Genomic DNA, 27,609 nt, shown 5'->3' with positions numbered 1-27,609 from the left:
TATAACGAGTGTTGGACCTTGGGAGCCTTTTACATTCGTCAGTCTCATTTTACGATCTTGTCAGCGTCCTGGAAAACAAACTTGCGTTCAGCCGAACGCTCTTGCATGCCGAAGCTGCGGCACAGATTGTACAGTCAATTGGTGATGTGCCAAAAATTGGTTGTTCTGAGCATTCTGTTGCGCTGACAGCATCAGGTGTACGTTTTTATTGTATCACAAGGGTTCAGTTCTTGCTTAAGGGTATGAGGATAGCGAGAAGAAACTGAAAACACTGAAACCTTGAGTGTTGTAGATCAAATTCTGCAAAAGTCCCCCCCCCCCCCCCAAGGTGAAAATTTGCTGTCTAATGATTTCATCTGGTCCCAGAAGGAAGCCGTAGATCTGGTTTGCTGCTGGTTTAAATGATCACTGTAGGGCACCCAATGGTGTTTTGCTTGGATCGACTGCTCCCAGAAGGAAGCCTTCTGGTTTTGAGCTTGGGTCTGCTGGTCCCAGAAGGGAGCCAATTCTGGTTTGCTGCTTGTTGAAACGGGGTCTTCAGTTGTAAATCAACAATTTAATGGCCAGATGTGTTGCTTCACTGTCTAGAAACGTCGGAGATTGCTTACAGCTTACATGAGCGTCAAGATGACATACATGCTACAGACTCGCAAGCGGCGACAAAAACTGGTTTGTGTGTTGGGGCGGCGCTTGGCTACTGATCCGGAGTTCCCGGGTTCGAACCCGACCGCGGCGACCATGGAGGCAAAATGCTATGCTGTGCTGTGCGATGTCAGTGCACGTCAAAGATGCCCAGGTGGTCGAAATTATTGCAGAGCCCTCCACTACGGCACCTCTTTCTTCCTTTCTTCTTTCACTCCCTCCTTTATCCCTTTCCTTGCGCCTGTCTGCAGATGAAGAGGATCACCGCCGCCGTGCACAAGCTCACCGCTCGAGGCCAGGGCATCTCCCAGCAAGCCGCGCTGCGTCTATACAATGCCGCAGCTTTGGGGCGGTGCTCTATGCGCTGCCGCTCGTCACGGTGCGCAAGCCGTGCTGGAAGAAGCTCGAGCTTCAGCACCGCAAGTCCCTGCGCGTGTGCCTAGGCCTGCCCAAAAACTCGCAGTGCGCCGCAACGTTGGCCGAGGCAGGAGCGTGGCCCCTTGAGCTCCAAGCAGCGCGCAGGGCACTGAATCACATCGACCGGCTTCACCGCGCACCGGACGACGGCTCGCTGCTGCAGCGTATGCGCTCGCACCCGCGCTCACGAATGGGCGCGGCGCTGCTCGAGTATGAGCAATTGACCCAAGGCCCACCCCCCTACGGCTCCTGCGCGCCCTGGCCTGCTGCCTCGGAGGTACAGCGAGAGATCGTCGGCATCGCGGGAAAGCGGAGCACACCCCTCGGCGCTGTGCAGCAGCTGGCCAGAGCCGTCATACACGAAGAGCTCCAGGACCATCTCCTCGTGTACACCGACGGCTCAGTGGCCCGCGACAGCTGCTCCCTTGCTGCGGCGGCCACCATCCCCGCCCTGCGACTGCACAGCCAGCAACACGCAACCTTCCTGGGCTCCTCCACCACGGCGGAGTTGATGGGGATCCGGCTCGGGCTGGACCTGCTGCTCACCCTCGGCCCTCCGCCGCCCAGGAGTGCTCTGCTGTGCGACTCCCGCGCCGCCCTCAGCCGCCTGCAATCTAACGGCCGCGGTACCCCACTAGTGCGGGAAATTCGCTCGCGCATCGAGCGCCTCGCGCAGAGAGGTTGTGCCGTGCGTGCACAGTGGGTGCCCGGTCACTGCGGCATCGCCGGTAACGAAGAAGCTGACGACCTCGCGACCGCTCCACACTAACTACCTGCCAGCGATCTGCCCCTTGCGCTGGAGGACGTGCGTGCGGCCATTCACGACCATCTCCGAAAGCAGCACCCCGACCCACGCATCGCGGGAGGTGAGCGCATCGACAGTGTCACCGGCTGTCGCGCACTTACACGGTCGCAACGTGCAATGATCCTCCGCGCGCGCATTGGCTGCGTGTGGCCCGGGGAACGACGGGTGCGTCACGGAATCGCGACGAGTGATGTGTGTGACGGATGCGGTGCAGTGGAAACACTAGAACATCTGCTCCTTCGCTGCTCCGCGTTCGCCGATGCTCGTCGCGATATGCTCGCGGCCTATAGGGCGCAGGGCATACTACCAGACTCCATCAAGACGCTATTGTGGCCGCAGGGCAGTGCGCGCACTCGTGAGCGAACTTTGGTGAGCCTCTGTGCATTCCTCGAACACACGGGCTTGACGTCCCGTCTGTTCTCCGTCAGGTAGTTACACGCAGTGACCGAACGCTCCGCGAGTTCTACCTTGAACGATTAATTACTGGACGCCCCACTCCAGTTGTAACCTACACAGTGCTGTGCGCGTGTGTGATTTAATTCCTCTAAAATGAACTAATCCCGCGCACAACCTGGACACATTACTTATTGTGTAAATAGTTTGTACATATTACTTCTCCCCCTGTCCTCTATTCCTGTCCCCTCACCTCTTTCATTTCATTTCTCCATTCTGCCTGCTATCATATATTTCCGCTGCCCCAGCTCAGGTGCTTCAGTATCGATGGCAGATGCCGGGGCTAGCAAAAATCTTTTCCTTCCTTTTTACTATTATTTTTAATAAAACCACTACCACCTTGCGGCGCGGTTCAGGTGTACAACGATATATGAGACAGCAGGTACTGCGCCATTTCCTTTCGCCCAAAACATATTATTATTATTATTATTATTATTATTATTATTATTATTATTATTATTATTATTTGGGCGCTTTTAGCCAATGAGACTGCAGTTGCGAAGTCCTACGGCACGCCTTACAATGTGCTCTTCTCGCCGTAGTGGCTGCGTTTCGATAGCGGCTCAACGCACAGAGTCGGTGCACGTTAAAGAAACGCAGGTGGTTAAAATCATCCCGAAACCTTCCACTACGGCGTCGCTCACATTTTGGGCATCGTCTCGAAATGAGCACGCACAGTACGCGCTTCAGTCTAGCTGCGCAATGCAAACTACGCTTGTGAAGCAGCATATTTCCCGGGAATAATGATGCGAGTTCACGAAACATTATTTTATGGTTAAGATTCATTCTTTGACACTTGCAGAAAACACGCGGTGAGCGAAACGGGCTCATTTTCGACTCAGTGGTAAAAATTTAGCCTACGCGATGCGCTCATTTCGGCTGCGCGGCCACACGGCATCGGCCGCTGCGGGGCCATGCTTCCCCGCCCGGTTTTCACACCTGCCCACTCTAGCAACCTTAGCCGCGGCGACGGCGAAGAGCGCCTCACTTGCTGCTCCTCTCCGGTTGGCATGGTAACGGCGCATGCACGCAACTGGCCTCTCCGGACCGGAGCGGAACGCTCGACTGGTAGCCATGTGTAGCTGTCGTTACAAAAATCATCAGGGTAAACAGAAATAAAAATAAATGAACAACGAAATAAATTAAGCTGAAATAAAAACAAAAACCATTAAAATAGAAATTCAAATAAAAAGAACGAAAATAGAAAACAAAAATGTATGCAAATACAAAAATAAGAATGAAATAAATAAATTTAAGAAAATAAATTGATCACGAACAGGCGCCGTGGAAAAAAACCCGTTCTAGAAAGTTACACGCTTTCGCAATCCTACACGTAAGCAGACTTAAGTGCCCTCGGAATTTTTCGAAAATATTTATGCGGTGGACGGTAGATTAGGTGGGAGTTTCTATAAAACAGGGTGAGGTCGTGATAGTTGAGAAGCCGGCCGATCTCTGGCACTACGAGACGAAGGCACGTCGCTTCCAGCCCGGTTGACGAGTGGTCGGGTCGGGTGTGCGCGGCCGTATTGCATGGGTGTTCGCTGTGTGCAGCGACCCATAAGAAAGTGATGAGGCGATTTGATGAGGGATGGTGGTAGGATTTTTGCTGCCGGGGAGTGGATTTTGCGATGGACACAATTACTAATTGCAATTTGAAGCGCAGAGGTAAACGCGTGTCGAATACGCCTGAGGTACGTGATGAACGGCTAGCCAAGCATCTTAACCTTCCACCAGCCGCGTCGTCTATCATTGCGCCTTCTTCCAAGGGGAGCGGCCGCTCCGCGGCTTATATCCTCCGCCGCAGCGCCGCCGCTGCGCTGCCGTTAAGAGCATAGCCCAAGCACAGTGACGCATAGCTGAGTGATGGCGTCACGCACAGCGCTGCGCGGAAACCGGCGAAGCAACGGCGCGCGGGATTCTTCGGCCGCTGCTCGAAGCAAGCGGACGTGTTATTTAGCTCTCCGCTTCTTTCGACGCTTCGCGGCGCTGCGGGGCCTCCCCAAGGAGGCCACAGGCAGCGAGAACGAGCGACAGCCTGCGTTCGGCGGTGACGATGGGCAACGTAGGGCAGGCCGCTCACGTTCACGCTCACAGAGACGAGCGTCATTCAGGGCAAGATCGTCCAGAAGAATTCAGCGGATGCAGGCCGAGATCGCTGATCTGCGCGAAACAGTCAGATGCCTAAGGGTGGCGCTCATCACCACCTCGGCGAACCTCAAGTCCGTCATCGGGGTTTTGGACGTGTCGCCGACAGACCCACGCGTTCTGGCACTGATGGACGCTCCGGCGCTTGCCACCAGCCGCAAGACTCCATGGCGGCTTCCTCCCTGCCATTGCCGGCCACCCCTGCGCCTCCCGCCGCTATGGCTACTCCTGTGGAACCGGCTCTGATGCCCTCTCTTCCTGATGCTGCTGCTGCTCACCGCTGACACCTGCAGCCGAGGAGAACACGTGGAGCCCGATGGCCGAGTCTGTTCTCCGGAAACGGCGCCGCTCAACGGTGTCCGAGGAGGGGAGGGACGAGGAGACCAGGGACATCGCGGTGGCCAAGTGGGAAGCACGAAGCCTATCACCGTCAATGTTCCCTATCCCTCTTCCTCCGCACTCAAGGGATGGACCCGGAGTGCCCGCTCTGGCAGAGAGAGCGCCACTTGGCCACTTTAACTGCCACAACCATGGCACCAATGTCCTGGCGGGTTGTCCTAGCCGTCGTCCAGGCTGAAACAGTGGCCACAGCTAGCCCAGCAACATCAACAGGCGCCGCGCGCGCTTTCTTATGTGCAAGCCGTCAGGGGAGCACCCCAGCAGCAGCAGCAACCGAAGCAACGGCCGCGCCGGCAGTGGCAGCGGCGATCCGGATGCCCGGCGTCCCGTGCAGCGCGGCCCGAGCCTGCGGCCGCTTCTCATGGCCAGACCCCTGACGCTCGGGATGCGGAGATCGTGCGCCTAAAGCTGGCGCTGCGTGCCCTCAGCGCGTTTTTCCCGCAGGGCACCGATGGACACTGGGCCTGCTTAGAAGCAGCAGGTGCTCCCGCACAGATTACCAAGCATTATGGCTAGTCGCCGGACTCCCTCCCGCATACCATCCATCCTGCAGTGGAACGCGAGCTCTCTTACGGCGCGGTACTCCGAAATGCGAGTTCCCATCGCAGAGGATTCGCCGGAAGTTATCGCGCTGCAGGAGACGTGCTTACGTTCACATGACGGGGAGCCCCAGATGCGGCTACCTGGCTACATCGACTATCACTCAGCCACCAAGTGCGAGGAAACCACCTGTGCCGCAGTGCCCTGTTATGTCACATCTCATCGCCCCGGGAAATCAAGGTGCGCGATATATGTGCGGCAGGACGCCCAGCACACCCTCGTCAGCTAGGCGGCGGCGGCATCCGATGCCCAGGAGTGCGTGGTGGTGATAGTGTGAGTCGGTGTTGTTGACACGTCGGTGTCCAGTGTATATGTGCGCCCAGCGGTCGCGTGGAACGCGCTGTGTTTTCGTGCAGTATCTTCGTGCTGTGCCCCAAGCCAAATCATCTGTGGTGATTTTAACGCCCACCACAGTGCGTGGGGCAGTGCGCGCCACTCCGCGCGTAGAGACGACCTGCACGACACAGCAACGCAGCTGAGACTCACCTCATTGAACACCAGCGAGCCCACCTTTCGACGACGCGCTGCACCTGGCTCCTGCATCGACGTTGCCTTCTCATCCAGAGGCATCGAGGCTACATGCCGCCGATCACCATCTCTCTGGGGCTCGGATAACTACTGCAACCTTATTGAACCCACTGCATTGGAGGCGCGCCCCAAACGTACCTACTCCATTACCAATTGGAGTGCGTTCAGGCGGGCGGTAGAGTAGGCGGCGGCAACTGGCGTCGATTTATTTTCAAGTCTAGACCGAAGCGCCCTCGTAGCCACCCAACGGGCAGAGGTAACAGCGGGGCAGCCCACACCTGATAAGAAGCTGCTCGATATGCGCGAGAAGAGCGATCGCCCAGAGCAACGGGCGCGACGCACTGACAGAGCCGCCGACTGGACTGGTTATAACCGCCTGGACGCGGCAGCGTGTCGCCACTCCAACAAGCTATACCACCGTCAGCGGGCCTCACTATGCCAAAGTATGGAGGAAGAAGTCAGCTCGCGGAGGCTGTTTGACACCCTGCGGCACATCACCGAACCAAAGGCAAACCGTCAACCGCTGGCCGCTCTCGCAATCTCCAGCGGGCTCAGCTTTGGAGAGTTGGCAGAGTGGTTTGCCGACCGGTTCGCGCCGCCCAGCCCCGCAAACGCAGTTAACATAGCTGCTCCTGAGAGCCCCAGAAGCGACGCCAGTCCCTCGCCCGTCGCCTCGGAAGGTCCAAGTGATGCGCCGTTCACCGCGGCGGAACTGAACAATGCGCTGCACCGCTGCCGTCGCCGCTCGGCGCCCGGACCGGGCGAGGTGACATACAAGATGCTGCGAAACCTGGATACTGAGCAACGATAGAACCTCCTGCAGCAGGTCAACCTGGTGTGGGAACGCGGGGAGCTACCGGATGATTGGCGAACAGCGGTCGTTTGTCCCATCCAAAAGCCAGGGCTCCCACCTACAGAGCTGAGCGGATACCGGCCAGTGGCATTAACATCGACGGCAGATCAGCTCATGGAGCATATGGCGTTGGAGCGTCCTAACGTGCGGGCTGCGGAGGCTGATTTGTTTGACGAGCGGTCGACGGGTTTCTGTGGTATGCGGTGCAAGGCCTATTCTATATTGGGCGTTGTTACAGCGCTGAAGCACGCCACGGCGGCAGGCCAGGTTGCGCTGCTGCTGCTACTGGACGTCTCGGGCGCTTTAGCTAACCTTCACCGCGCACCAATTCTCGCGGTGCTTGAGGGGGCCGGTGTGAGCGGGCGCCTTTAGCGATACGTTCATGGCTTCCTGAGTGGGCGCACCATGCACGTACGAGTAGGGGGTAAGCTCTCCTAGCTTCGTCCGGTGGACGTGGTCGTGCCGCAGGGCTCTGTCTTAACACTATTTCTGCTTAATGTGGCCATATCGGTGGTACCGGCCTCCCTCCCCACAACAGCCGACACCATGTGCACATGTTCATATATGCAGACGACATAGCTCTGTGGTGCCGGGGACCACCGTGCGAGGCGCTCTGCGTGTGGGGGTGCCTTCAGGGAACTCTGAGCGCAATCGACGCCAGATTGCGCCGCCTTGGTGTGTCGCTGAGCGCGGACAAACTGGTGGCCATGGCCGGCGTTTCACGCTCGCGCACGCACCTTGCGCCACTGTCACTGGACGGAACTCCGATTACTTGGCGTAAATCGGCGCGGTACTTTGGCCTAGGCATCGACTGGCGCCTTTCCTTCCGCCCCGCGGCGACCAAGGCTTGTCTGCAGATTAAGAAGACCGCCGCCGCTGTACACAAGCTCACCGCTCGAGGCCAGGGCATCTCTCAGCATGCCGCGTTGCGGCTATACAACGCCGCAGCTTGGGGGGTGGTGCTCTGTGCGTTGCCGCTCGTCACGGTGCGCAAGCCGTGCTGGAAGAAGCTCAAGCTACAGCACCGCAAGTCCCTGCGCGTGTGCCTAGGCCTTCCCAAAAACGCGCAGTGTGCCGTAAATTGGGCCGAGGCAGGAGCGTGGCTAATTGAGCTCCAAGCAGCGCGCAGGGCACTGAATCACATCGACCGGCTTCAGCGCGCACCGGACGGCGGCTCGCTGCTTCAGCGTAAACGCTCGCACCCGCGCTCACGAATGGGCGCGGCGCTGCTCGAGTATGAGAAATTGACTCACGGCCCACCCTCTACGGCTCCTGCGCGCCCTGGCCTGCTGCCCCGGAGGTACATCGAGAGATCGTCGGCATCGCGCGAAAGCGGAGTACACGCCTCTGTGCTGTGCAGCAGCTGGCCAGAGCCGTCATACACGAGCAGCTCTAGAACCATCTTCTCGTGTACAGCGACGGCTCAGTGGCTCGCGAGAGGTGCTCTCTTGCAGCGGCGGCTACCATCCCCGCCCTGCGACTGCACAGCCAGCAACACGCAGCCCTCCAGGGCTCCTCCATCACGGCGGAGTTGATGGGGATCCGGCTCGGGCTGGACCTGCTGCTCACCCTCTGCCCTCCGCCTCCCAGGAGTGCTCTGCTGTGCGACTCCCCGCGCCGCCCTCTGCCGCCTGTAATCCAACGGCCGCGGTACCCCACTAGTGAGAAACATTCGCTCGCGCATCCAGCGCCTCGCACAGAGAGGATGAGCCGTGCGCGCACAGTGGGTGCCCGGTCACTGCAAGAACAACTTAGGTGTCTCAAAGCTCGTCAGCGAAAAGACAGCTGCGCAATTAGGCAGACATCTCCTGTCCCATTAAAGTTATTTTCCTCCTCCTCCTCCCGGTCACTGCGGCATCGCCGGCAACGAAGCTGACGACCTCGCGACCGCTGCACACCAACTACCTGCCAGCGATCTGCCCCTTGCGCTGGAGGACGTGCGTGTGGCCATCCAGACCATCTCCAAAAGCAGCACCCCGACTTACGCATCGCAGGAGGTGAGCGCATCGACAGTATCACCGGCTGTCGCGCACTTACGCGGCCGAAACGTTCAATGACCCTCCGCGCCCGCATCGGCTGCGTGTGGCCCGGGGAACGACGGGAGCGTCTTGGAATCGCGACGAGTAATGTGTGTGACTGATGCGGTGCAGTGGAAACACTAGAACACCTGCTCCTTCACTGTGCCGCGTCCGACGATGCTCGTCGCGATATGCTCGCGGCCTATGGACCTCCTTCACCCCGCGACGTCACGAAGATGCGGTGGCGCTGATGTTAGCAGCGACTTTCGCATGGTAGGCAAAACAGGTTCCGCTTGCCCGTGCCTACCGCAGCTGCCGCAGTTAGCGGCGGCTGCTTCAAGCCTCTGCACTGCAGAAGCAGCATATATTGACCAGCTGCGTCACTGCTGGACCCGCGTAGTAGCATAAAAATTATTAAATTAGCCTCGATAGGTTTGTCGCGCATAAATGCCGCATTCGGAAACTGGCTAACAGGCATTGGGCCACGGTAGTAAAGCGCGAAGTCTGGGAGTCGATAGGCACTGCCACTCAATGCACTTAATAGCATGCAAGTTACTGCGTTCATTCACCTGAACTTCAGGATAGTAGGCTGATAATTGCTCAAGGAAAAAAAGACATAAGTAGCTGCACACATACTTATCACCTTGAGCCGGGGTGCACGGGGTGCCGACAGGTTCACTCGCCCCCAAGGAATGCGTTTTTTTTGTTAATAGCACACCATGTTTTAATGGCGCGTTTTGTGACATTTAATATTTACTTGAAACTGTTTCTTGATATGACGACGTAATTATTTCATTCGAGTAGAAAGAAGTCTGGTAAGTTGTGTCAATCTTGCGCGGTCGCGTTGGTGTGCTTCGAATAGCGTAACTTAAGTGTGCTAAACGCCATATGCTTTTTCATTGTATCATGCATGTGTCATGCTTCATGAGGTAATACATGATCGCGAAGCTTGTTTGGAAAGAAGCAGCCGCAGGCGTGCTACTAACAGACACGTGGGAGATTGAGAGGGGACGCGGCATGAAAACTGTTTTCGTTATTCATGCATGCGATATGTAACTAAACTTGGTGGAAATATGAAATTCCTACGCTAGTTTCAGTCACTCCTTTTATTTATAGCCATACCTGGTGCAGTTCTGGGCAATTATAATTAACACCGTCGTCAAGTCCACCCCCCCAAGGTCTCAAATAATTGAGTAGATAGTGCGCAGTTTTTTTATGCCAGCATGTACATAAAGCCCTGTTCTGTATGATAACGCGATTAGTTCTTTTTCTATATGATCAGTATTTATGCATGCATAGTTACATGAAAACGTTTCTTACAAAAAATAACTAACACAATACTGCACGTGTAGGGCAAAAAATCGAGGTTTATTACGCTCCTCAACGTCTCAGGAATAGTTTGCGACAAATGGAAGCATTTGATTTTCATGCGAATTACGAAGGTGAGTTATCCAGTCGCAGAAAATGTGAGAGGTCAGAAAACGAACCTTAAAGTTTATTCCCTCGTTTATGGCATCTTCGCTTTCGCTTTGGTCAAAGAAATGCGGCACTGAAATCAAAGAAATCACCTCACAATTTTTGACGACCACACTTCTAAAAAGCGTAATTTATAAATTTGTATTCAATATTTTGCTATAATTTTCAGTCACGAAACTAGACTTCAGGGCTAGGAAAGGAAATAATTCTAGAAATCAAAAATTTTCACCAAATCGACCAGCTTAACAAGAGGACAAGTCGGCCTGGCTGGTGCGTGGTCATGGGGCTAAAAACAGCGCTAAGCGAGACAGGAGATCGGGGACACGACGCTGTCCCCACTTTTCGCGCAGCGCGACACGTACGTATGTCAGCAGACGATGAGCGCATGTCTGCTCCTACGAAACAACGCCAGCACTTCCCCTCACTACTGTCCCGAAGTAAAATGATTCCGGCTAGTGCAGAGTGTCAAAACTTGTTTTATTCAATGCCTAGCGCATAAATAAACGGCAGGAACGCTTTTAACATGTTTACTACTAACCATATATACAATACACAGTGGCAAACTATTTCTCTTTATAGGCCGCACGTGGCCAACGCGAGCTCGTGTACTTCGACAAATTACTAAGTTGGAAGCATCGACCATTGCTATGATTCGCAGAAACTGGAAACGCGCCTACAAGCCTTGAAAACCCGCGCTCAACACCTATCCGCGACGCCACTCCCCGATCTTTTGCCTACCACGAGCTCGCTAGCGACTGCAGCGCCACCTCGTTTGTTTACAAACATGCAGGAGGTCCATAGGGCGCTGGGCATACTACCAGACTTCATCAGGACGGTCTTGTGGCCCCAGGGCAGTGCGCGCACTCGTGAGGGAACTTTGGTGACCCTCTGTGCATTCCTCGAACACACGGGCTTGACGTCCCGTCTGTTCTCCGTCAGGTAGTTACACGCAGTGACCGAGCGCTCCGCGAGTTCTACCTTGGATGATTAACAACTGGACGCCCCACTCCAGTTATAGTCAACATAGCGCTGTGCGCGTATCTTTTTATTGCTCCATCATGAAATAATCACGCGCACAACATGGACACATTTCTTATTGTGTAAACAGTTTGTGCGTATTACTTCTCCGCCTATCCTCTCTTTCTGTCCCCTCACCTCTTTCTTTTCATTTCTCCAGTCTGCCTGCTATCCTTTATTTCCGCTGCCCCAGCTCAGGAGCTTCAGTATCGATGGCAGATGCCGAGGCTAGCAAAAATTGTTTCCTTCCTTTTTATTATTATCTTAAGCTACTTACTACTACGACTCGCGGTGAGCACCTGCGACTGGGCGCAGCTGGTTGCCAAAGTTACGGCTCATGCGCAGAAGTGAATAACGCGGACCGCCTGAAATGCGCTGCAGACTAGCCTTGTGTAGCTTTCACTACAAAAATTTATTTAGCGAATGCAAAAAAGAAAATTGTGACGCCGCCGCTCCGTGAATGGCCTTCCGGCTGCCGGTCGTGGCCTCCATGTCATGCTTGGCGGCGAATTCCGCTGCCCAGGTCATAAGCCGTAGTTGAATATGCGGCTCCGAGTTGGCCAAAACAGCCTCCCACAGCTGCGGACTGTTTAGGTGCGAGGAGGCGGGGGACAAAGCGCCGGACATGAATGAAGAATGTGAGCATAGTCTTCAAGCCACGACACTCAAATGCCTACAAAGGCCATTCTTTGCCAGTACCGAGTATGTTAAACCACAAACGCTGAATATGACCCTGCATGCCCGCACTGCGGTGATGGGACGCGCACCACACCATATATAATGGGATTGCATGCTATGGCAAACCCCGCCGACGACACTCTTGCCAGCTCCCTCGGTGGAGGAAAAGAACAAGCTCTTGGCCAGTTCAAGAAAAACGACGCAGCTGGCCCTCATCATGCAAGTTCAGGAGGTCGCCCCCGTCTAGAGGCCACCCTGGACTCGCCCCAGCCCCAAATAATCCGTTGCATTTTGTGGCAAGAAAGTTGTAAGCAGCACCACCATTGACTGCTCGGGGTTGGCTGCAGTGCTTGCATTCTGGTGAGTAGGCACCGGGGTGAATAAGAGCAAGGCGGGCAAGAGAAAGGAAAATGTGGGCCTGGAAATGGCGACTTGTGCTCTATTGAAGCTCAGAGATGGAATTGTGAGGGAGAGGGAGGGATAGGCGGGAGTTGCGGTGATGAAAGTAATGTCATAGAATTGATTGATGAATGGAAACATTACTGGACGAAAAAAACAATTTGCGGGGGTTTAGCTCCGGTTAAACCTGCAGTGATGTGATAGCTACAGCTGGCCCCAGTGGAACTTGCTCAGTTGAATTGCAAACTCAGTCTTTCGCCGCTCCGTTTCTCTGGACATTCCTTCATTTCCGTCCCACTTGACACGGCACATGCGCACAGCTATTGCAGCTCGGTTTCACTGGCGTGCCGCCGGAAGCAGCAGCTGCACCGCACCACGTGACCAACCACGTTGCTGGTCACGTGACCAACCACTTGACCAGCTACGGCGCTGCACCACCACCAGCTGCTTCGCAGCACGTGGCGGTGGTGGCGCCGCCACGCTGAAGGCTCGAAATGCTACCGTAATGTAGCTTTCGCTACAAAAGTCTTCGACGGCGGTCCCCCACTGGCCCAGGCTCGACGGGCTTGAGTTTTCCACACAGCCCGATCCACTAGCCATTCCTGGCCGGCGGCCTGAGCGATCCGTAAACCAGCCTCCCAGGAACCTTGATTAGGATCGGTGATGCGGGAACTGCCTGTGGGGAAGGACATTCCTACAGGTAGTAAAAAGTGTGAATTTGGGCAAGCCACAGGTTAAAGATCCCCAGGTGGTCGAAATTATTCCGGAGCCATGCACTACGCCACATCCTTGTTCTTTTTTTCTGGTAGTCCCTCCTTAATTTGTAGGTGTCGTTGTGGAGGACTCGGGATTAATTTCGACCACCTGGGGATCGTTAACAGAACACAGGCGCCTTACCGTTTTATGGACGAAAAACGCTATAGCGCCCGTGTGCTGTGCGATGTCAGTGCACGTTAAAGATCCCCAGGTGGTCGAAATTATTCCGGGGCCCTCCGCTACGGCACCTCTTTCTTCCTTTCTTCTATCATTGTCTCCTTTATCCCTTCCCTTACGGCGCGATTGAGGTGTCCAACGATATATGAGACACATACGGTGCCATTTCCTTTCCCCAGACATAATAATTGGTTTTTGTGGAAAGGAAATGGCGCAGTATCTGTCTCATATAACATCTGAACCACGCCGTAAGGGAAGGAATAAATAAGGGAGTGAAAGAAAAAAGGAAGAGAGAGGTGCCGTAGTGGAGGGTTCCGGAATAATTTAGACCACCTGGGGATCTTTAACGTGCGTTGACATCGCACAGCACACGGGCGCTTAGCGTTTCGCCTTAATAAAAACGCAGCCGCCGCGGTCGGGTTCGACCCCGGGAACTCCGGATCACTAGCCGAGCGCTCTAACCACTGAGCCACCGCGGCGGTACCTTTCCCCAGACATAAATTATTATTATTATTATTATTATTATTATTATTATTATTATTATTATTATTATTATTATTATTATTATTATCTTTAACGTGCACTGATATTATTATCTGATATTTTTATCTGATATTATTATGCACTGATATTATTAACTTTAACGTGCGCCGATTTCGCGCTTCGCCTCCACGGACTCCCCTTCGCGCCTTTTGCGGACACCTTTTCGCCCACATAGCCTAGTAATAATTTCGCATCGAAAACCACACGCTAGGAGAGGCGCAGCTGCATGCGCTATCCGACTTCGCCGTTGTGATACTGTAGCGGCGCTGGCATCGGCAGCGGCGCTGATGAAGAAGTTGGCGCGACCTGCCTCGCGGAAACCAGAAGCTCTCGCTCGTGCAACACAGAATGACATCGGCAACTGGCCTAGCCAGCAACGTCAACAGCCCACTCCGCCGGCTTACCAGCTGCGGCTACCGGGACGTCCAATAAATGTGGTTCAACCTCCTCATCTGGTGACCAGGACGACAGCTTCGCAGCACGCAACGCCGCTCCCACCGGCTCTGCGCTCCTGCCCGTCCTGTCCCTCCACTTGGACTTGCCTCTGCACGCCCACTGTTCGCACCCGGCTTTCGGCAGCTTTTCATCGCCTTGTACGCACCTCCCATCACATCCGGTGAGCTCCTTCAGCCGTATCACTGCCAGTTCCTTCCTCGGCTGCCCGGCCTGCCCGCGTTTTATGCCAGGGATCCCGTTTTGTGGCTGGCGCTGCTGGACTCGCACTTTCATGTCCACAACGTGTCCAGCCAGCTGCTGCGCTATCAGCACGCCAGCCGCGAACTACCACCCGGTCTCCTGGCACAGCTGCGGTTGCCGCCTCCCGGCCCCTACATATACGCCGATTTCAAGAAATGCCTGACGGCGTATTTTGGCTTGGAGCTCCCGCCGACTCTCTGCGCTCTTGTTCCGGACTCAGAAACTGCGGCGCCACTCGAACCACCACCCCTGGCCGCATTCCCTAACCGAGCTGTTTCGGCTTTCCCTCCGCCCGCTCCTACGTCGGCGCCCCACCCCCCACCGGTCTCTCCACTATCGTCGCCACCGTATGTGCCCCCACTCACGGTTCGGCAAGTGCCACGCGAGGACGCGCCAGTCTCTTGCCAACCTTCTCAACCAGCTGCCTCAAACTACATCCCGGTCTCTCTCAAGTTTGCTTCACCGGCCCCTATGGACGGCCATCCACCTGTGATCTCCCGTCCCACGGCGCCTCCTGCCCAGCCCTGCTTCCCAGCTGTGGCGCCTACCCTTCGGCCATCACCAGCAGCATCCTCTCTCGACCCGGGCCCGGACTCTCTTCTAATCCCACGTTCGCCTGCTCCCTCAAGCCCGACCACAGTGAGCACAACTGTCATTCCTGTCGCGAGGCCCGCATGCACGCCACCCGAGGACCTTGTCGCACCTCACGCGCCACCCGCAACGCCTGCCACACATCCCTGTCTACCTGGCGCCTTCCCCAGTGCTTGTGCCTCTGCGACAAGCGAGACAGCCCTATCGTATGCTTGCCATTCCGACAACTACGCCCGAACTTGCTTCTTGTGCCCCCAGCCACCCGTCCCACTGGCACAGTGAGCTCGGTTTTGCCTAAAGCCGCTCCGCACAGTAGACCACTTCGAGCACTTCCCTATGCGGCAGCCCAAATCCCACGCTGCAGACCTCCAGTCCACTATCGTGTTCCGTCTTTTCACCGTCGCCAGCGGCTGAGGTATCCCCTCCTCTTCTACGGCAGGTGTTTACGCACGGAATCCCTTCGTCTGCATCCGCTGAGCCACCGAAGAGCTTATATCGGCCTTAACTCCCATATCGGCCATATCGCCCATATCGGCCCATATCGGCCGTGGTTGATAACAAGTGCATTCTAAGAATATTCAAGGCTTTCTTTATGTCTAACGGTTGGGCGGCTTGAAAAAAGTTTTCTCGTCGAGAAAATAAAACACTGTATAATATTTCTCAATGCAACGACAGATATCGCGCACATGGCACTATAAAAACCAGTGCTGAATCATGCGAACAGCGTGACACCCGGAAGTAGGAGAGCATCGCGTCCTCAGAAATTCTTTTTCTCGGTTGGTCCTCTACAGTAAAGGGCGTCGCCTAAGACGTCTGGACGACATCAATCGCTGCATGTTATTAAGGAAACACTCTTACGATCTCCTGCTCTCCAAGGATCTTGTCACTGAGCAGACCCTAAGATATAACGAATTTGTGTTCAGTGGTTTAAGCGCTTCCTCGAATTTAATATTGAGCATTATGCAGTATAGGAGAGGCTAAGAACGCGTGCACCCATTGCAAAGGGATGCTGAGTGGGGTTTAACTAACGCCAGCACTTTCCGCCGACATAACGCTTGGCTGCCCAGCAAAGATCCAGCAAAGGGTGGATACGAGCGTGAAAAAGTCAAGTGCTGGTAAAAAGGCAACGCGGAAAAAGTCGGGCAGAAAATATATGTGATCCCTTTCATTCATGCTTTCAAATAGTTTCTAGAACCGTTCCAAAAAATTATAATAAGATGATCACAAGCCGACAAACGCGTTAAAATGATCAAAAAATGAAATCCGTTCTTAAAATTCCTGAATGGCTTGAGGAAAACAAGCTGCATAAATTTGCAAAATTATATCCTTGCTTGACGCATTGAAAACGCACTCTGGCTCTTAAGTCAGACTCGCCGCGTTGGCTTCGTCGTTAGGGCGCTCGGCTGTTGATCCCGAGTTCCCGGGCAGCCGCCTTTCGATGGAGGCGAAGCGCAAAGAACCCGCCGCGGTGGCTCACTGGTTAGGGCGCTTGGCTACTGATTTGGAATTCCCGGGTTCGAACCTGACCGCGGCGGCCGCGTTTCGATGCAGGCAAAACGCTAAGGCGCCCGTGTGCTGTGCGATGTCAGTGCACGTTAAACATCCCCAGGTGGTCTAAATTATACCGGAGCCGTCCACAACGGCACCTCTTCCTTTCTTCGATCAATCCGCCCTTTATCCTCTCTTACGGCGCGGTTCAGATGTCCGCCAAGATTTTCGACAAATACTGCGCCATTTCATTTCCCCGACAACCAATTTCACCATTTTGTAGCGAGAGCTACACTGGGGTATCAGTCAAGGATTTCGCTGCGGGCCAGTGCAGACAGTTGTGCGCATGCGCATGCGCTGCTACCATAATAGAGAGAGACGGGCTAGTTGGTGACTATTAGTAGAGTGCATCTTGAAACCGCGCAAAAAAAAAGACGACAGGACGCTGTCCTGTTGGTTTCTTCCTCGTCCCTTGTCTTTTTTTTTTGCGCGGTTTCAAGCTGTTATCATGGCAACCGGAGAGGAGCAAGGTGCGGCGTGCGCTTGGCCAAAGGCGCGGCCGCGCACCCGCTCCACCGCCGGATCCGCGCGTGACGTCACGCGGATGAGCTGTTGCGCGCATGCAACGATACCATGCTAACCAGAGAGACCCCACGGGTCCGCCGCGCACTTCATCGGCGCTTTATCACCCGAAGCGCACGTCGCATACGCAGCATTGCGTATAAAAGGTGGAGATGTCATGGGTGGCTGTATCACAACGTTTGACAGATGCAGAGAGGGAGAGTCCAGCCGCTGCTTAACGTCGGTATAGACAAAAGAACATTAACTCTTCCGATCCTGAGGTTGTCGCCTGGCACTTGGCTACTCAGCAAAGAAAGAATGAGCTCAAGAAGGCGAAGAGAGTAGCGGAGACGCTCGAACAGGGAGAGGAACGGCTTGCCAAACGGAGACGCCAGACTGCCGAGCGTAATAGACGGTGCATAGCCACCGATATGGAGCCCAATGTCTCTCGTTGCTAAGCGTACAGTGACCACAACAAGCTCCGCCAGGAAAACGTACCTCTCGCTACGTATATCCTGGCATAGCCGAGCTACGTTAGTGCCAATTTTTTTGTTATGTTAGAGAGCACAACAACACAACACTTTCTTTGCGGTTTTTTTAGCTGAGATGCGAACGACGGTGCGCTAGATTAGGCTGTGTAGATGAAATGTCGTAGTCAGAAGAACGGTTTCTTTTAATGCAACGTTGAAAGTTACCACGAGATACCAGAAAAACTGCAGCCGCACTAGGAGGAAGCTATGAATGCCAGCATAGCTATTCATTTCTTCCCTGCGCACTACATATGTGTCAGTCGATGTTACTAATACTGCAAAAAAATGGCGGTGGTTTATCTCTGGTTAAACCTGGAGTGACGCGATAGCTGCAGCTGGCTGAGTGGAACTTGCTCAGTTGAATTGCAAAGTCAGTCTTTCGCCGCTTCGTTTCTCTGGGAATTCCTACTTCATCTTCGTCCCACTTGACACGGCCCATGCGCACAGCTGTTGCAGCTCGATTTCGCCGGCGCTCCGCATTACGTGAACAACCATGTGGCTGGTCATGTGACCAACGACGTGACCAGCTACGGGTCTGTATATTTTCTTAGTAGGTCCGTTCGATTCACCTACACTGTCTACACTAGTTCCCTTCGTGCAGCACTTCGCCTTTCGTTTCACGAGTTTAGCCTAGCGCCCTCTACACAACGCCGTTCTTTTCACACAAGTGTAGATGTCGTGTAGTCCTAGTTCAGAAAAATTCTACACTCTCTCGACTGGTGGTCCCTATTGCGTGCAGCAAGTGCCGAAGCAGACGACACTGTGAGGGGTGCAAATATGTCAGTATCAAACGACGGCAGCGTGTTTGGCGTTGTCAACGGCGTAAACACGTTATTAACACCTATCGTTGGAGAAGACGGCCAACATATGGGCTCAGAGAACGAATATATGTACGCTACACCGGGTAAGGCTTCGCTCGGTCAACAAAAAGAGAAACACGTGCATGCGCCGACGCCGTGCTTCATGCGCCGACGCCGTGCTTGTACGATAGTTGTTCTTTTTTGGCTTATTTTACTCATCTAGTTTGTTTCTCGCTTTTTTTTCTCGTTCTTCGTAAATGATCTTGGTACTAACCAAGTTCGTAGTTAGATAGCTAACTTGGCATGTTTGCTATCCAGCGTTTTTAAATACGTTGGTTTTACCCAGCCGTGTGTGCGTCGCCACTTCTCCTTCGACATTTGACACGTTTTATTCAACTCTCCTGCTTTATTTAATGGTGACTTCCAAAACATCACAATTTATACTCTCGCACAGACGGCACAATCGTATCAGCGGTGTTGAGCGACGACACCAGTCACCAGGCTAACCACCCGGCTGATCGCCGAACGTCCACGCCGCCGCAGAGCAACGCGCCCCGAAGCAGCTCTCCTGAACCTGAACGATGGTGCAGGAGGAGAACACTTTTTCTTATCGAGCGCTACGAACAGATGAAAACGCTCATGGGAAAGAATTGCGGCTTCCGGTAAGTTTTATTTCATTCCTACTGGTCCGAACGATTGCATGCTACCACGCGAAAGTTGAGTTTGCAAACGTCTTTTCTTTTTTCAAGTGACAGTACCGTGGTAAGGTAGTGTACTGCACTTGCGTCCAAGTTGTATTAATTTCAGAACAGCTTCATCTGGTAACTGATGCACTGCATAATGTGCTTTCTGTTACATCTCATTTCGCGCAGCACGAAAAAAATGCTGTGGCATGTCCTGGCGGACAGCATCAACGAGGAGTTTGGCTCCAACATAAGCTCTTTCCAGGTCGAAAATAAATGGAAAACCCTGGAGAGGGCACACAATAGGACAAAGGAAAAGAATTCCTCGTCCGGCCACTCGCGCGTGGCGTTCGAATCTGAAGTGCACATCGCTGCTGTATTGCTCATTTAAAAAAATATCAATTGTTCTTTTGCCCATTTCAGAGAACTCGCTGGTATTTTCGAGAAAGAACACCACATTACACCTACCATTTTACTAGCACCTGGTAGAGTGATAGAGCTGAGAAACTGCAGGTGAGGTCACAGTAGTTGTACAGCTCACACCTTACAAAATAAGGCTCAAAATGTTTCCATGTTCTAGCACACCCTCGGAAACAAGCACTGGTGAGCAGTCCACGAGCCATGATGTGGACCAAATAGGGTCACCTCACCAGGATCCGAGCCCACCGCACGTGACGGAGGAAGGCCCACCCCAGCGAGGACAGTCTTTTCCGAAATCGGGAAAACGGACAAAAATAAAGAATACTAACGTTGAAACGCTCATTTAGCTACTTGCAGAAGCAAACAAGGACACAGCTGAAAGGGCGGAAAAAATTGGCTCTTTTAGAACGCCTCGTTGCCGCCGTGGAGGAGCAGGCTCCCAAAAGCAATGAATAAACTAACTTCATTTCCTTCTCATAAATGTTTATTGTTTTCATTGTAGTCATAACAAACCGCGCAGAGACCTACCAGGCGAGAGGCACGCACTCAGCACTGAGTTTGAGCGATAGCATTTCGCATGCTTTCGCAGTTTCAAGCACTATCAAAGATGAGGTCACCGTCTTCGTCATTATCGATCTCTTCTTGCTGGGGTAGGTGCTCAAGGCATTCGAGGAAGTCCCTCTCTTCGTTGCACATGTTGTGCAGCACACGTGCCGCCATTACGGTCAGGCAGCATTGCTTAATGCTTGCGGTGTCCACAAGATACAGCCTTCTAAAGCGTTGCTTAAGCAGTCCAAATGAATTTTCGATCGTGACTCTTTGTTGCGAGTGCACCTTATTCAACTACTTCTTCCACGAAGGAAAACTTCGCCCATTGTCCCGGTACGGGGTTAAAAGCCAAGGTAGTAGCGGATATGCCGAGTCACCGAGCAAGTATCCATTACTGCAATTCTGAGAACAGTCTTCAAAAAGAGGTCTTTCCCGAAGTACACTAGCGTCATGGGCCGACCCTGGAAACACAATGAACACATTAATGAACGTATTGCGATCGTCGCACACACCCTGCAGTATTATCGACGGCCACTTTTTAAGAAGAACGGAAAACTGGGCGAGTTGGTAGGGAATCATGTTTAACTGCGCAAATAAACGAAGACAGAGAACAAGAAGGCACGACACGAGCGCAGCTTTCCGCCCCAACCAAGAACGGTTGACTCTAGGTAAAATGATAGGAGCTCCCCGCAACCCGCCACAAACACCAACTCGTCATTGTCTTTTACAATGCAGTCTTTCACTCTCTTCATGGGCTGAGCATGGGGTAGCGCTCGTGTCGTGCCTTCTTGTTCTCTGTCTTCGTTTCTTTGCGCAGTTAAACATGATGCCCACTTTTTACGGTTGTAATATGATTGCGGCGACTCGGCGGGCCTGTTGATCTCGACGTAGCAGCCGTCCACGCAGCCGATTGTGTTGCGTGTCCCTTGCCACCGGTATTCGCCAAGAAGGCAGCCTTGATGCGCTCCTTGTGACGCTGGTCAGGCCAGGCGATCACGGATGCACTAATGCTGTTCAAAAAGTCCAGCACTCTATTAACACAAGCACTCGCCAACGAGACTGACATATCAAATCGACCTGCCAGCGAATACATGCTATTCCGGTGCCCGAGGTAGCCTAGAGCGATAAGACAAGTCTTTTTGGCCCTCACTTTTTTTATTGGATTATTTTTGTTTACACTGGAACTCGTGGCATCGCTGAAACCAACATGTCGCTGCTCTGGACGTCCCGTTGACGCTTCGTGAGCTTCAGACTGCGCCCAGTGGCCTGCGGCGCCGGTGTGCACAATGTCCCGACGGCATCACCAGTCAAATGCTGCATAATCTGCCCTTGCAACTCAGAAAGGAGCTCCTCAACTTCATCAGTCGAGTTTGGGAGAAAGAAACAAAGGTGTTTACTTATACAGCACTGTCACGAAAGTAGCATATCATGCACGGCTTTTTTATAACTTTCGTCACTTCGTTTTTACATTGTCATAGAAAGTAGCGGGGGGTAAGCATTTAGAACTCGCGGTATCACAAACGTCAACATTTGGTGGCCATAATTTGTACGGAACATTGAAACATGGAAATTAGCTGTTCGGAAGTTATATGGTCCAGGCATGTGCAGATATGTGTTCTGAAACGTTCCTTTACTGTAGTTTATTTGATTCTTTATGTATATAGCCAGTTTTTTGTCATACATTGTTTGTATTTTAAGTAACTTGTTTTTTCTGAAAAGCTCCCCTGCGCCTTGGCTGAGTGTAAGATTGAATATAGCCTGGATAGCCCTTTTTTGCAGCGAAAATAATTTTGCTATAATCGTAAGTGTTGTTGTTCCCCACACAAGTAGCCCGTAATGTATATAGGAGTGAACTATAGAGTAGTACAGCTGTAGTTTGTATCTGACAGGTAAAAGCATTCGTAGTCTGTTTATTTTGCCCACTGACCGCGATACTTTACTGCGCAAGTAGTCTGAATGGTCATTCCACAGTCAGTGATGCTCAAAAATTACTCCTAAAAATTTTATTGAATTTTCACGAAGTAGAGTTGAATTTTGAAAGTTTAGTTGAAAACCTTCAGTAATGGTCTTGTTTTTGGCTCTAAATAGAACATATTTAGTCTTGCAGCCATACGATTGCCTCTTTTTCTAATATAGCCATATTATTTCCTGAAAAGAACACATTAGTATCATCTGCGTAAATAATAATATTCTTCGTCTGCGGTATGTTCACTATGTCATTAATAGATACAAGGAACAGTATCGGTCCTAAAATAGAACCCTGTTGCACACCAACTACAATTTCACCTGTTGGTGATGATACTGCGTTTTTTTTTTGTTATTTGAAACCGATTTTTCAAATAACTGGTTAGAAGCTCAAGAGCAAGACCTCTTATCCCGTACCGTTCCGGCTTTTGAAGAAGGATATCGTGTTTTACCGAGCCGAAGAATTTCTTTAAATCGAGAAAAATTAATATTGTTACTAGTCTTCTTTCTATATTATCAATTAGCTTTTCCTTTATATTAAGCAAAGCAGATTCTGTAGTTTTATACTTTTAGAAACCATATTGCTCTTTCGCAGTAATTTCGTGTCGTGCCAGATAATTATACAGACGATTATTTATTACATGTTTAGCAACATTCGCAAAAGTAGAAAGAACGGAGAATCAGTCTGCAGTTGTTGAGGTTGTTGGCGTCATCCGCCTTGTGAATTACAGCTACAGGAGCCACTTTCATCAAGTCTGGGAACGTACCAGTGCTAAGCATGATGTTACGATATGTGTTACGGGGGTGGCTATATCAGCAACAAATTTAATTTGCCTTGTTAGGATGTCATCTATTCCCAGGGCGCTATTGTTTCGGAGTGAGTGAGATTATGTCTACAATCTGATTATCAGTACATGGTTCCAGGAAAATTGAATTTGTGTATCTCTTCTTTATGTAACTTGTAGGCTCTTTACGGAATGGATCTACATTTTCCGTTACACCAGCTGTAAGGAAATGCTCGTTAAATTTATTTGCCAAGTGAATCCTCGTGTATTCTATGTCATTAATGTTGAGTGAAGAGAGGACATTGTTTGATTTTTTTCCGAGCATATCGTTTACGAGAGCCAAGCTCTGCTTTGGAGATGTAGTGTTGGAAAACTTGTTTATATAGTACTGTTGTCTAGCCTTCTTTTTGTCGGCGCCTAGCTTGTTCCTGATTTTCTTGAAATCTCGAAATATCTCTGAGTTTTTTGTTTCGATAAAAGTTGAGAATCGGCAATTTTTTTTTTGCAGTATGCGGTTATAAAGCTCTTATAAGATCCATGGTTTCCTTGACTTTTTATGTTTCGTTGCAGGGCGCCGCGGAAAGGCCTCATTCTAAAGCGACTGAACAATTGTTTGGACGACCTTTGGTAGGGTTTGGAAAAAACTGCGACGCTTCGAAAGAACTTACAACAGTTTCAAAGGTGCTTCGAGACAGGTGAAACAAACTTTTGAGCTCAGTCATAATACTACCCTACGACTTCTTCGCAGTAACGAAGCACGCAGTTCCTCTTCAGTCTCGCCAGCTTCGTCACTGCAACTGCAATAAGTTCCTCAAGTTCCTCTTCGTCACTACTGTCGGAGTCTACAAGCTCCATAGCCGTTTGTATAACCGTTGGCAGCAGGTCGCGGTCCATTTTCTTTTCCTTCGTAGCTCAGAGAACATAAGGCAAACAATAACAGACGTGACAAGCGCGCTCGCATCGCAAACGAGGCAGAAGGCTTGCACGACATCTGCACTTTAGCATTCGTTTCGATTTGGCGCTAGTGTCGCGCTACGCCTGCACGTCTGAACTGGCGCTGCATGAGTGTAGCCCTTGCACGGCACTTGCTATGCACTGCATGAACTAGTCTATATCGTGCAGGCTGAATCGGACGGACCTAGTTTAAACTAGTGGGAAAGCTCGCACCCGCTTATGGTAGTTTGCATGGAGCTTCCTCGAGACCACCTGAACCACCATGGGCGCTCTGAGCATCATGGGGCGGAGAGCTACCGACTGCAGAATTACAACGTTTGGCCAAAAAATAATGAAAAAACAAACGTTGTTCGATAATCAAGAATGTATTAGCATTCAATATCCTTCTATAAATTGCAACAGACGAGCAGGAAAGCATGTAAATATAAGGTTTGCCTAAAATAAGCGGTGGCTTGCTCTCCTATTGGACAAGTATTGCAGACAACAAAACCTTCATTTCGTGCTTAACAGGCACTTATTTTTAAAAGAAATATGTTTTTAAAAAATATTTTGTCGGTTCAACAATTCAGAAGGTTTTTTTAATGGCATTTAAAAAACAAACCATTTATTTGCGTCGTGCGCTGTTGCGTTTTGAATACTATGGCTTTTGCGCAATACGTTTGCGCCAAAGTTTTCTCCGCCGTGGACGGAACGGGACATCTCAGTAACGCCACTCTCTGTTCATGAAAAAAAAACCGACTGTCCTGCATCAAGTAGCTCATCGCAGCATGATGGTTTGAGCGCCCATGGTGACCCAGGTGCAGCGCCGCCAGCTTTCCCTCTAGTTAATATTAAGAAACTCTATGCCGGCGCCGCGCCACCCGCAGCTGCTCCGCAGCACGTCAATACGTGGCGGTGGCAGCGCCGCCACGCGGTGGCTGCACCGACACCGCGCCGGCACCGCCACAGCGTGGCTGCGCCGCCACCGCCACGGCGCCTCCACGCTGAAGGCTCGAAATGCTACAGTTATGTAGCTATCGCTACAAAACACTCAGGATGCTTACGGCTTTGTCCTAAATATAAAGTCAGTAATGGACAACAGGTCTTAAAAATGGAGGCCACTATGGCGTGGGCACAAGCGGCGCACTACAGGCAGCATTCGCTGCTCAAGGGAAGAACGTTATGTCGCAAGTGCATTAAGTGGAGTAAAATTCAAAGCAAAGAATACGGATAAGATACAATTTTCAAGTACAAAGCTTTTCGCCATGCGTATTGAATGAATTAAAACTTTATTCTCAACGAGGATTCTCGCGGCTTAGGTGGGTCCCTCAGTCCAGGGCCCCAGTGGCCTTTGCAGTCTTGCGAGCCCTGTCGATCAGCTTGAACTGTTCTTCAGCCTTCGAACAGGGCAGCGCAGCCTCCCACTGCGCCCATGTTGGAGTGTTGTTTATTGCCGCTGCCTTCGTTTTCTGGCACGCCCATGTTACGACATAAAGCGTTGAGTGTTCCCCGCAGAGCGGGCATTTGCTGTCATATGATGAAAGATGTATGTATTAGTCTGCAGTTGTTTACAGGCGACCGACTGCTCTCTACTAAGTTTTTTTCTGTGGTGGGGGATAGGTCCTCCTGGGGGCTCGTCTGTGTTCAAAGATGGCTCGATACCATCTTGTGACTGTGTCTAGTTCCCCTTCGGTGTGCGCCTCCCGGTGGGCTTATGCTCGGGCGTTGGCGTCAGCACGTGGGTTCCCTTTGACAGCTTCATGGCCTGGCATCTACGTGATAAAGCATCTCGTAAAGGTGATTGTTCTCGCCTTGAGTTTGAGGATAGCTGCAGTGGATATGCGTACTTTGTGCGTGCCTCTTGAGAGTCTGTTATTATGTGTGCGTGGGGCTCCTCGCCTTGGAGGATGACTACGAGTGCGATTGCTGCTTCTTCAGCCTCGAGGATGTTGTTGGTTTTGATGGAAGCGCAGTTGATTTCCCTGAGCTGGTGATCTACCACGCTGGCTACCGAGCCGTATCGTTCTCTTTATGTGGTTGGGTCAGCATAAAATACGTCTTTTTTCTCGGCGAAGCATCTTTCGTGGGCTTGCGATCTTTCATTTCTCGCCTTGTGTATATCTGGATGCATAATTCCCGGTATCGGGCTGACCTCGATGATCCCCCTGATTTCGTTCGGTACGCTCGCTGAGCGGTTGTCTTCTCTCAAAGCCCCTTGATGTCCAGTAAACGCAGCGTGTTTATGACCGTTTGTGAGAGCATGATTCTGGTTTTCTGCGCAAGATGGGCATCGATATTTTCTTGTACTGCGTTGTTTATGCCCAGTTTAAGAAATTTCTCCGCCTTCGAAGTGTTGACCGGCAGCCCGAGAGTGCATTTGCATGATTTCCTAAGAATTGCCTCCACTTGTTTTTCTTTTCGAGCTTGAGCGGTGTCTGGTAGGGGACGCTGTATAATACCCTAGTGACCACGAGGGCCGATGCTAGCTTACATGTGTCCTCCTCCTTCATACCACTACTTCTGTTGGAAATTCGCGCAATCATCCGTGTGATCTGTGCTGTGGTATTTGGTAGCAGTCTGACTGTGCGATCTATACGACGGTTACTCTGTATTGAATGCCAAGGGTCCTAACGGTCGATACTTCCGGAACCTTCGTTTCCCCTATGTTGATGTAAATGGAGTTTTGCAGATCATACGTTCTGTAGACTTTGAGCACCTCGAATTTTTCAGGTCAGCATGCAAGTCCGTGGTGTTGAGCGTATGCGTTGGCCCTGTCTGCTGCTCGCTAAAGAAGTTCTTGTTTTTCTCCTAAGGATCCCCTTGCCACCCAGATTGTGATCTCGTCTGCGTAGATGGCATGCCTGATTTTTTCAATTTTTGGAGGTTCCTTCTTATGTCACTCATAACAATGTTAAAAAGTATAAGGGAGTTCACAGTGCTTTGCGGTCTTCTTTTTTTGGGCTTGATGAAGGTGTCAGTCCAGATTCCTCCTATTTCAATGATAGCGGTTCTGTTACCGAGGAAGACTTTTACAGAGTTGTGTACCCCCTGCCGTCAACCAAGCTTGCTCAGCCCCTCCAGGGCAGCCCTGAGACTGACGTTATCGAGGGCCGCTTTGAGATCGAGAGCAAGCAAGATTTTTATTCCATATTTCGGGACAATATTGGGCACCTCTTCTTTGACGTGCAGCAGAACGTTTTGTGGTGATAGGTATTTTCGAATTCCAAACATAGTGTGGGGCTTGAGTTCATTGTCTTCATGGTGGGTCTGCAACCTCTCATGCACAATTCTCTCATATGCTTTTCCCAAGCATGAAGTTAACGAGATGGGTGTAATATTTTCCAGGCTTGGAGTCTTTCCGGACATGGGAATCATTAATATTTCCCCATGTCTCCAGTCGTTCGGGATGGTCCCCTGTTCCAAGTGTACCCAGCCATGCAGAGTTAGTTTCGTTCGAAGGTTGCCTCTCTGGTGCCTGCACTTTTTATTGCCATTTATTGTCACATATGAAGGCGCCCACTCTTACTTGCGCCTTAGCGTTACGATAAAAAGCATTACATTGTGATCCCCCTCTCCTGCGAAGCTTTTTGCATGCCTTCCTTCTTTATGCCAACCCAAGTTTAAAGCTTTTCCTTGAATTCTTCGCCACAGCCGAGTGGAATATTCATGAGAGATCGGCCTTTCTCTTTCTTGTTTCTAAGG

General features: G+C 51.7%; 1 pseudogene; it reads left to right on the top strand.

Annotated features, from left to right (window-relative positions):
* The first annotated feature begins 4,778 nt into the window (after window positions 1-4,778).
* LOC144129556 (uncharacterized) overlaps window positions 4,779-27,609 on the top strand; it is a 59,398-nt pseudogene continuing 36,567 nt past the window's right edge.

Source organism: Amblyomma americanum, chromosome 4 (genome assembly GCF_052857255.1).
Source record: "Amblyomma americanum isolate KBUSLIRL-KWMA chromosome 4, ASM5285725v1, whole genome shotgun sequence".
NCBI lineage: Eukaryota > Metazoa > Arthropoda > Arachnida > Ixodida > Ixodidae > Amblyomma > Amblyomma americanum.
The sequence above is the reverse complement of the archived record's forward strand: the minus strand, read 5'-3'. Positions and strand labels throughout refer to the sequence as shown.